Genomic DNA, 11,351 nt, shown 5'->3' on the forward strand with positions numbered 1-11,351 from the left:
AATAATTGTTCGTGTAGTCAAGTTGTTTGAACATCCATCTCTCAGCTGGGACACGTGTCTCATGAGCTGTGAGGCATTCTGTCTCTTACTATTATGTCTGTCCACAGCATGCTTGTCACCTACCCCATAGTAGGTGCTCAATATATATTGGCTGAATGAATAAATGGAATGAATAGATGGGTGGAATAAAGCCTTGTCAACTGGTCAGTCCAGCAGGGCCGAGGTCACTGTCACCATTTTAGAGTTCAAGAAACTATTTTTACCTCATTTTTCCACCTCTTGTATCAGTTGCTACTCATTCTTCAGGCCTCAGCCAAAAACTTAGTCCTTTAGGAAGGTCACATTAAAGCTCTAGACAGAGTCAGGCGACCCTGACCCACCTCTGTTAACCTACCTCTCCGGGGTTTGCTCAAATTCCCTTCCCCATATGTCTGTCTACTAGGGACTCGTTATTTGGATTCATGACCCTCTTAAGTCCACCAGTTACGTCATTTTCAGGGGGCCGGTTCAAATGAAGTTGAAGGGCCTTTTGTTTAAAAATTGTTGACAAGTTCAAGATGGCCACAGCAGAGGATTAAGTCAAACATGGTTCCTTCTAATGGAGTGGGGTGTGTGTGTGTGTGTGTGTGTGTGTCCTGTGTGACTACACAGGTTACATGCCTTGAAGCCACTGTGGATTCTGTGATGTCACAAACACTGTCAGCATGGCTTGCTACTCTTGCCTCCTTTCCTGAGCCTAACACAGTGCCTGGTCCTCACTGGCATCTCCTGGAAACATCAGGTGAATGAATGAGCGGAAGCAGACATTTGCACAGAAGTCACACAGCCTCCCTGAGCCTTAGTTTTCCCACCGGCAAGTGGGCGTGTTCTGCCTCCCTCCCAAGCAGGCTATGAGGATCCTCTGAGCCTTGGGACCACACGATCACGTGGCACACATCCTAGAAGTCGTCAGGTGGCACACAGGTGGTCAGAGGACAGAGGCTGCCCCGCGTGGGGCAGAGCGGGGCTGACCTGATAAGTCCAGCGGACTCTGCTCTCTGCTGGCAGCCAGCCCACTTCTGATGACGTCCTTCTCCCTGGCCAGAGCCCAGGGGCTGGGGGCAGGCCATGGGCTCTACCTCGTTAGAAACCCTATTTATTGAGCACCTACCACGTCTCGGGCCCGGCAGGGGGCACGGCGCAGGCATCCTCTTCCACCTTCACTGGGTAGATGGAGGAGCCATAGGCCTGAGAGTGAAAACAGCATGCTCCAGGTGACCCCAGGGAAGCCGATCTGTCGCTCTCCTAGACCGATGCCTGCTAAAAACAGAAAATGCTCATTCCCAGGGACGTGTGAGTGTGTGTGTGCCGGAGAGTGTGGGACTTGGGGACAGCACCCCACGTCTCAGCTGAAGAGGCGGCTGACCTTCCCTGAGGCCCGAGCAGGGACTGTCCAGGCAGCCCTGGGGGCAGCAGGAATTCCTGACCCGCCTCGGCTAGTTTTACAGCCTGCTCTACCCAGGGCTGTTCCTTGTCCATGTGACAAACATGGTCGGTTCCCCTGGGGTACCATTATCACACGAATATTCGATGATATGTTCACTTCTTTGTCTTTATTTTGTGTGATTAGAGAAATACTATATAGTTTTTGAGCTTAAAATGAGGGATACCTGAATAAGCTTGTTTTAAACAATTAAGAAACAATTTTCTTAATTAAACAATTAAGAAAACACATAATGTAACTGAAAAAAAAATGAGGCAGAGGTCCTGAAGCTTGTCTCTTTCAGTCCAAAACTGTCACAAACGTGTCCTCCCACCCCCAACACGTCCGTCCCTTCACGGACCGAGGAGGCCAGAGGCGGACTGCCCACTTTGAAGACAGGAGTTTGAATGTTTTTCTGTGGAGGCTGCACAGAGCCATGTGACACAGGCCTAACTTCTCCCTGGAGTCCCCTTTGTCCCCTCTCCTTCTTGTGCCTTGAAAGCATTTGCGTTTCTGAAACTTGGCAAGACAGACACTTTTTTCCTTTTTTTTTTTTTTTAAACCAATATGGGTCCAACCCATCCCCCGTGTTAGGAAACACACTTCTTTCACTTAACAGAATGTTTTGGAAATCTCGGCGGTACAAAGTCTGACCTTAACAGCTTCATGGTGTTCCAAAGGTTGTCTTTATAATAGGAGCAGCAGACAACCTCTGGAACCAAAATGTGTAAAATCAGGAGGAGACTTGAGAGAAATGTCCTGCTTGGGGCAGTCCATGGTGGCTGGCCTCCCAGAGCCGTGGGGTCCATAGGAGCTGGCTTTGGACTTCAGAGGAAGGTGGGGGAGGCTCAGGGGCCCACGGGGGGAAAGCACCGGGCACAGTTCTCCATGCTGGGAACCAAGCAGTCCCTTCCACACTCATACTTGCACATTCACACTCTTTCCTGCACACATACACACCCTGCTGCATATGAACCTGAACTCCGTGTCCCAAGGATGTGGAGTGGGTGTGAAGAAACACTAATCAAGCCCCTCCTGTATACCCAGCACGGCCACAGGAACTTCCCATGTCTCTGCATGGGGTCCTCAGAACGCTTTACAGATGAATGAACTTGGAGGATCAGTCTCTGGAGCGTTGTCCCCACAGATACACAATGGGTCAGTGGCAGCGCCTGATCCACACCTCACTGTGCCTTCAAATCTGGGAGGAGTTACCCAAACTGGCCACATGTGGGACCTGGGACTTTTAACTGGGAGGCTCTTGAACATGGAGGCTGTAGCTTGTCCGTTGTCAGTCTGGCCACCTCCAGCATCTTCCAGGACCCGGCGCTCCTAGAGAGACACCGTGAGAGATGCTCAGGGATCAGGGATCGAACTCAGCTGCAACAAATATAGAGTCAGGAAGGCCTCTTCCCGTTTGTGGGGGGCAGAGCAATGGCTTCCCTAAGATGTCTATGTCAGGGGTCCCCAAACTACGGCCCGCGGGCCACATGCGGCCCCCTGAGGCCATTTATCCGGCCCCCACCACACTTCTGGAAAGGGCACCTCTTTCATTGGTGGTCAGTGAGAGGAACATAGTTCCCATTGAAATACTGGTCAGTTTGTTGATTTAAATTTACTTGTTCTTTATTTTAAATGTTATATTTGTTCCCATTTTGTTTTTTTACTTTAAAATATGTGCAGTGTGCATAGGGATTTATTCATAGTTTTTTTTTATAGTCCGGCCCTCCAATGGTCTGAGGGACAGTGAACTGGCCCCCTGTGTAAAAAGTTTGGGGACCCCTGGTCTATGTCATAATCCCCAGAAACTATGAATACGTTATCTTACTGTGGCAAAAGGACCTCGCAGATATGATTAGAGTTAATGACCTTGGGGGAAATTACCCTGGGTTATCAAGTGGGGCAAATGTCATTACAACGGTTCTTAAGATTCTTAAGGTGGAGAGCCATTCCACGCTGCTGTGGGCAGGGGGAGGTGTGAGTTTGGGAGCTGGGAAGCAGGGCTAGAGGGCAGCGTTGGCAGCTTGGAAGATGGAGGGAAGGGGGCAGGACCAGAGAACGCAGGGACCTTTCGGAGCCAGAAAAGGTGAAGGAAACACATTCTTCCTGGAGTCCCCTGCCGACACCTTGATGGGAGCCCCGTGAAACCCAAGTTGAAAGTCCAATCTATAAAACTGTAAATAAACCTGTAATCTGGAAACGCGAGTCATCCAGGAAGATCCTTTTATTTATCCACAGGGCTCTTGCTTGGCCAGATGCACGCTCACACACATGCTCACACGCACGCGCGCACACACACGGCCAATGCTCCTGGGGAGCAGATTGAGTGCTGTGGGTCCAGGCTTGGTTCCGAGTAAGGATAATAGCAATGATAATACTGTTAACACTGATGCCAGTGCTAGTGATGACAGGAAACGAAATCACATACCACCATGTGTGCTCTGCTAAGTGCTTTACGTTTATGGATTCCTTCTGTCCTCGGGACACCCGCAGGAGGCAAGCGTACCCATTTTACAGGTGGGGCAACTGAGACCCAGAGAGGTTAACTAACTGGCCCAGGGTCACACGGCTAAGAGGAGGTGGAGCTGGAATTGGAACCCAGGCCACTGGGCCCCCATTTATTTGCTCACATACCGAGAGACATACATCCCTTTGCACTCACCCTCACAATCCCACAGGCCCTCCTCAGCGTTCCCACCAGGCCCCCTTCCTCAGCTCCTACCACCAGCCCAGGGGCAGGAGAGGACCTGGGGCAGGTGGGGAGAGTCTCTGGCAAGGGAAAGGGGTTTCCATGGAGGGCTCCTGTCCAAGCGTCAAACAAAGCATTCACAAGGAAAACAGTGGCGAATACCCTCCTTCCCCATTTCTCATCTATCTTCATGAAACTTCACTCCTTTCAACCAGGTGATTGGTTCGACATGGAACTGACAGGTAAGCCAGTGGGGCTGGTTAGGCAGAACCCTTCAGACTTGTCCGCTCCCGGAAGAGGAGGCGCCCTTGGTTGGCTCGTTCCTGGATCGCAGGGCTTAGAAACACGGTCCATGTCCAGGGTACGCTCCCCTCCCCTGGTCCCCCTCACCCACCAGGGCCGCCGCGCTGGGCTGGCGGGGCTGGCCAGCGGACTGCAGAGATAATTGGTATTTTCAGGCAGCCGGCAGCCGGGGTTCGCTGCCCCACCCCCTTGCTTGCCTCTGGGGCAGGGCTGGGTCCGCTGGAACCTGTCGGACTGGTTTGGAGGCTGTTATTACGGTGGCTCTTCAAGAAGGGATGGAGACCCAGGCGGGTGGGAACAGGGGGCGGGTGTGGGGGGTGGGGAGCAGTGAGGGAGAGCTGGGAGGGGGCTGGGGTAGAGGAGAGGGGGCTGAGGTGGGGATGGAGAGGGGGAGGGTGTGAGGAGGCCCTGGCGGGTGGGAGTGGCCTTGGGGACCAGCTGGGGGTGGTGGTGGAGGGGGAGGGGTGGGGATCTACCTTTGCTCACTCCTGGCTTAGCCTGCAAGTTTCCCCACTTCCAGGCCCCAGCTCCCCACCCCCCCACCCCCAAGAAGAACTAAACCTGGTTCTCTGGCTCAGCACAGGGCCTGGTGTGATGAGGGAAAGCCACTTTGAGAACTGTCCCTCCCCAAATCCGGGGAGTCCTGCGTCCTGAGACTCCCCCCTCAGTCCACCGAGGGGTGCCGGGCTCTCTTGAGTCTCAGGTGCCTGTGGGAAGGTATAGATGGGCAGGGGGTCTACTCCGTGGGGATTCCGAGGAAGGATGTGGCAGGCTACACAGGCGGGTTATTGGGTGCTCTGCCCGAACACTCCCTCTTCTTCCTGCCATTTTGGGCCTGATTACCAAAATAATTAAGGCTCAGGTTATTTTCCACTGTTAATCTCCATTGCTCAGTCCATTCATCAATTCCCAACCGCCTTCCTCTGACCTGTTTAATCCCCCCTCCTTCCCTCTCTCCAGCAAGCATCACAGCATAACCAGCCCTGTGTTTCGTGCTGGGAAGAGACTGGTGTCCAGAGGAGACCCGGACCCTCCCCAGCTCACTGCCCAGGGGTCAGCGCTCTGCCTGCTTGTCTGAGCTAACCCCGGAAGGCATCTCAGAGGAGGTGACAGTTGAGCTAAGGTTTCAAAGATGAACCGATAGGTGTTGGGTGGTAGTGATGGCAGGGCCAGCAGAGGGAATATCCACTGAATTCCCAGTCTGAGGTGGTCATTCGGCCTGTCTTTTCTCAGTGAATTCTCATGGAAACAGTGAGGTAGGCCTGCAGCTCTTTCCCATCTGAGGGCTGAGGAAGTCTGTGCTCAGAGAAAGGGGATGACTTATCAAGATCACATAGTTGGACCCAGGGGCAGTGGTGAGATTAAGACCCAAATCAGACTATCATGCTCGATGCACAGAGAACTTCCTCCTGCGGGAAGGGTGTTCCAGGCTGAGGAGATGGGCACCAAAGGCACAGGAAGGGGAGATGAGAAGACAGGCGTGTGTGTGTGTGTGTGTGTGCGCGCACACACACACACGTGCACACGTCAGGCTGGACCATGCTGGATGCCATGTGGGGCACAGTGAGGAGGAGCATTACAGAAGTTTGACAAAGGCCTGGCTAAGACAGCCTAGCGAGTCAGGTGGAGGAAGCCGGTAGGGGAGGCAGGGAAGACTTTGATTTGGGAATCAGCTGGGGCCTGTGGCTTGCAGCTCAAGGCCCCGGAACCAGCCAGGCCGCGTTGAATCCTGACTTGGCCGCTTGTGTTGTGTGACCCTGAGCAAGTCCCCTACCCATACTGCTCCCTTGTGGGGTGGGGATAGGACCTCCTTGGCAGAGTTGTTATGGGCATTGGGTAAGCAGAAGGCTGAGCATGGAGGCTGGCATGTTGTCAAGTTGAAAATTATTCGTGTTTTCTTTCAGAAAGCTAACAATGGGGCAGATGTGGGGGGCGGTCAGGAAGCCCAGGAAGGGAGGCTTTGATTTCCAGACGAGAGCTAGCAGAGGCTACAGGAAGCCCAGGGTGAGGGTGCGTAAGGCAGGCCTTGGGAGCCTGGGCTGGGGGCAGTCATCCCCCCCCAGCCCCAGTGTCCACTGTCCTTGCCCATGCGCTCCCCAGGGAGTGATGGGGGTGGGGGAGGAATGGAAGACAAAGTTCAGAGATGCCAAAGGTCGCTGATGGCGCCCCAGCTCCTCCCAGGGAGACAACTTCCGGAAGCCTAGGGCGGTGGGCAGGGGGCAGGGGGCAGAGGGCAGGGGGCAGGGAGCAGAGGGCAGCCTGAGCATCTCTCCACCTGCAGGGCTGGGGGGGGCAGGGCTGGAGCGTGGGGCAGCTGGCTCTTCCTGCTGTTTCTCTGTGCACAGAACTGGCCTGGTCTCAGCTCCCCAGTAACCGAGGCTCTTCCCTGTCTGTGCAGCGGAACAGGTGGCCGTGTCTCCCAGGGGAGGAGGCCCTCTGAAGGGGTCTGGCATGTGCCGCGAGACTGCCTCTTAACGCCCTGGGCGGCTCCAAGGGCTGCTGCACCTCAGAGAGCAGCTTCTAGTGAGAAAGGGATTGATCACGTCTTAGGCACCTGCACCCCGGCGGCCCCTTCGCCCAGGTCCACGTCTCCAGCGGGCACATTCAGCACCTGCCCACGAAGCATGGTAGTTTAGGGGTCCGTGGAAGTGTTTCAATTTCCTTAAAGTCAGAAGAAAAAACAGTGACTATAATCCAGCCTCAGATATATTTTTCTTTATCCCAACAGTCATACATAATAATGTTTAGTATTTTTTTCATGGAGGACGAGGTCCATGAAAGCACAGATTTCCCAGCCCCATGAATGCCTTGGTGCAGCCTGACCTTTGCACTTCCTTCTCCTGCGGGACAAAGTCCCAGGAGATAGAGAGCTTAGGTGCTGAACTCACGTGGAACTGGGGTCAAGCTTTCCAGCTTGGTGACCCTGTTTAAGCTGCTTAGCCACTCTGAGCCTCAGTATCCTCCTCTGTAAAATGGGATAATAATAGATGAATGAAAGGCTTGGAGCAAAATTACCTCTGAGCACATAAAAAGCATCCAACCTATCAAAGCTGTTAGAAATGTAACAGTAAAGGCAAGCAGCCTGGTCTTGAAGGCCATTCACTTTGTAGATACTGTGTGAGCATCTGCTCTGTGTCAGTTCTGTGCTGGGCCCCCGTCTACTTTTCAGCCTCTGCAGACCCTGGCCCCTACCTGGCCCATGTCTGTATCCTCATTACCCCACTCCCCATTCCTGGCTTATAGAGACCCTCATGGTCCCTGTCTTAGACTTGCCACTTGCAATTCTGTTCCTGGTCTGGCCAGGCAGCCCCACCTGGACCCAGGGGAGGTCAGCTGTCATCTCTCTACTTTCTGCTCTCTGCAGAAGGAGCTGCCCCAAACTGTGTTCCACCCACGTCCCCATGCGTTAGTGAGTTGCCTCTGGACACAAGACCCCCTGCTCTATAGAGCCATATCCAAGTTGAGCCTCGACATCTTCTGCTTCAAGTTTTTTTCCCCAACAATCTGCAGAAACGTGGGTCAGGCAACCTTCCATTTGAAATGTTGACAACCTCAGCTTCCTAATAAAATAAAAGCCTGTTTTTTTATCTTATCCCTGCCAAAGACATCACATATGATTGATTGATTGATTTAAAGAAATTAAAACATGTCACATATTTTATAAGCAACTTAACTTGCCTGTGCTGAAGTCTGGGTACCTGACATGAAGATTCCAGCTTTCAATGTGGAAATAAATATATATATATTTTAAAAATACTGAAGTCAATGTAAAATATGAAAAGATGAACAATGAATGAGCAAAAACTAATTTCTTTTCTCTTAAATGGCATTAAAAACTTCTGGGGCGCCATATTTTTTTCATGGAGGCACTTGTGGCTTAAATGAGGAGAAAAATCATATAAATTAGGCATAAAAAATAACCAGTGATGCCATCAAAGACACTAGGTCAATGAGTTAAACAAAACAAAACAAAACAAAACAAAATAAAACCCTTTCCTAATTCGCGTCTGCTCTGGACCTTGGCTTATTTCTCTGGTTTTGTCTTCACTCCTTTCACCCCTCTCGCACCCACAGGGAGCCCATCTCCTGCACTCCCAAGACCTGCCCCCTTGCTCCTTACCTGTGCCATTCATTCTGATTCTCTCGAGTCTAAATCCCACAAGGGCAGAAACCTCATGTCCTTCACCGATGGACCCCAGCTCCTAGAAGAGGTTCAGGCACACAGTAGATGTTTATTAGACATTCCGGGGCATGAGTGATCAGTTCAGAAAACTCCTACTTACACTTCAAAACCTCAATGACGTGTCCTTGCTCTTTGTGCCGCTCCTGTGCCCCCTGGCAGTGTCTGACGCCGCCGCCTTTGCTCCCAGGCTGCTCTGCACCGGCTTCTCTGAGAGCTCTGCAGATCAAGGAGCACCCGAGATCGGTGGCAGTGAGACCTGGGTTCCAACCCTGCCTTTGACACTCCATTTATTCATGCTTCACTCACTCAACAGAGATGTACTGAGCATCTGCCTCTCCTACGCTGATCGTGGAGAACACAACGGTGAGCAAAGGCAGACTGGTGTCTGCTTCCGGTGGAACTTCCCGTAGGCAGGCTCATTAGGCTTCTCCAGCCTCGTTTTCCTCGGCTGTGATGCGGGTAGTACCGCACCCTCCCATTCCTCGGGAAGTTGTCGGGCAGATGAAACTAGAGGGCACAGCCGGGCATTCCATGCACGCGGACACGTCTAGGTGTTGCCCAGGCCCCTGCTCTCTCGCTGGACTCTGAGCTCCTCGTCAGCAGGGGAGGGTTCCCACTTACTTTCCCTTCCCTTGGGCTTGGAGGAGGTGACAATAGATGCTGGTTGGCACGGAGGATGGCCGAGCTGGTCTCTGTGCCAGTCTCCGTGGCTCTCCCTGACACACATACGCAGAGCCAGATCTGGCCTGGCTTGACCTCACAGGCGCGTCAAGGCCCAGAAGCACCCTCCACTTCTGAAGTGGGCCAATGCCGGGGACCAGCGAGAGCACCAGACAACCAGGCTGCCCGGGTCTGGGAGGGCGCAGGGCTGACCCGGGGCAGGGAGTTCCCAATCTCTGACCCCAGGTGGCCAAGGCCCAAGACTTGGTATGCTTTCACCCAATTTCTCAGAATCTCTGGGGCAGCGATGCAAGGCAGACTGCAGGATCACCCCCAGGCCACCCCCACTCCTGTGCCTCTGCCTGGCCTTTCACATTCCAGGGCCTGACATGTGACCAGACGGTCATCGGCCCGGTCCCTTGAGCTAACAGCAGTGCATGTGAGCAGCGTTTGGCCTTAGGTCTGGACATGGTCAGCCAGTCACTCTCGGACTCCTGCCCCCATTCTGCATGGGTGGAGGGACAGACGGACGGAGTACCTGGACACCTGGCTTCTTGTCTCAACCCCAACCTCCAGGCAAGATCTGGTGCCCAGTCCTCCCTGTCTTTAGCCTTCAGTTTCCTTGTCTGTCCCAGGCTCTGGCTGGCTGGTAGCAGAAGCCAGGCTTGGAGCCTCTTTGGTTCCTTTTTTTCTCTATCAAATTCTTGGGTTTGGGGTGGGGGATGAGAGGAGCACATAGGCTTTTCAGATTAGGTGCCACAAACATTTCTTGTGCACCTGCCATGTGCCACAGTCTGAGAACTCTGGAATCACCTCCAAACTCTCATTCTACCCTGAGTTATAACAGTTGAGGGAATGGAAGCCCAGAGAGGTTAAGCAACTTGCCCAAGGCCACACAGTAATTGGTAAAGCTGAGACTTGCAGCCAAGCCTCTGGCTCTGCTCACTGTTGTCCTTGCTATGGATCTGACAGGGGCAGGATTGACCCTTGGAGTCTCTGGCCTACACTCAGCACAGTGAAAGGGGCTCCAGGCTCCCTCTTGTGATTTTACCTCCTGGTCACTGGGTGTCCTGCCGGGAAACGGAGGCTGCTGTGATAGGACCCCTGAACCATGGCTGAGTTTGAGAAGACACCCTCCATCAGACACAATTTGCACTCACCAAATGCCTCTGAGCCGAGTGCTGTGCTGGGCCCCGGGAATACAGGCCCCCAGGGACGCACTGCCCGTCTGCGTGACGCCCGTCTGCGTGACGCCCGTCTGCGTGACGCCCGTCTGCGTGACGCCCGTCTGCGTGACGCCCGTCTGCGTGACGCCCGTCTGCGTGACGCCCGTCTGCGTGACGCCCGTCTGCGTGACGCCCGTCTGCGTGACGCTTGTGGTCCCGGGCAGGAGAGAGCACAAGAGGCAACGGCAGTGAGGGCGGCGGGGCCGTGATTCAGTAGAGGGGACACGGTGCTGGCTTCTGACCCCTCAGATTCCAGCCTTGGAGAAGCGCTCACCGCCTGACTTCCTGGGAACCTTCTCTGGCTGCCTGAGCCCACGGTACCTGGGCTTGTTGGCAGGCTGGACAACGGATGCCCATCAGGAAGAGCCCCTGATGGGCATCAATGACTGCTGGGCCTGGTGATAGGCACCTGGGCTCCTTCCCCAGGCTGATAACTCAGCTGAGGTGTGGTCTGGGTCCTACATGAAGCCCATGGCTCCAGCGGAATTAACATCCAATTGCCCACGGTGGTAACTTGCCCGATACACACCCCCCTCTCCATTGGCTACCTTCTTTTCTCGCTCTCGTCTCCTACTTCTCTGCCAGAAGATGTTGGCATTGCCTCCTAAATAAACTACCAGCACCCGAATCCTTGTTGTGTGTGTGTGTGGGGGGACGCTTGTGACTAAGACATGGGACAAACCTGGGGACTCTGAGAGCCTAGAAGAGGGATCCAGAAGAGATCCCTGAATAAAGGGAAATCCAAATTGAGACTCAGAGGTGGGTGGGAGGTAGCCAGCAAAAGCGGGGTGAGCAGAGAGAGAGGGATGGGTAAGTGTTCCAGATAGA

General features: G+C 53.7%; 1 long non-coding RNA gene across 4 annotated transcripts; it reads left to right on the top strand.

Moving 5' to 3' along the window:
* Positions 1-4,430: 4,430 nt before the first annotated feature.
* LOC136308595 (uncharacterized) lies at positions 4,431-10,392 on the top strand. Of its 4 annotated transcripts, none has more exons than XR_010726135.1 (3): positions 4,431-4,512; positions 8,797-9,000; positions 10,270-10,392. It is a non-coding gene; the product is annotated as an uncharacterized lncRNA (long non-coding RNA). The 4 variants fall into 4 exon arrangements; XR_010726132.1 differs by having other exon boundaries at positions 4,434-4,512; positions 8,825-9,000; XR_010726133.1 differs by lacking the exon at positions 10,270-10,392 and adding an exon at positions 9,758-9,849 and having other exon boundaries at positions 4,434-4,512; positions 8,825-9,000.
* Positions 10,393-11,351: the final 959 nt, after the last annotated feature.

The sequence above is a fragment of the Saccopteryx bilineata genome, chromosome 6 (assembly GCF_036850765.1).
Source record: "Saccopteryx bilineata isolate mSacBil1 chromosome 6, mSacBil1_pri_phased_curated, whole genome shotgun sequence".
Classification (NCBI taxonomy): domain Eukaryota; kingdom Metazoa; phylum Chordata; class Mammalia; order Chiroptera; family Emballonuridae; genus Saccopteryx; species Saccopteryx bilineata.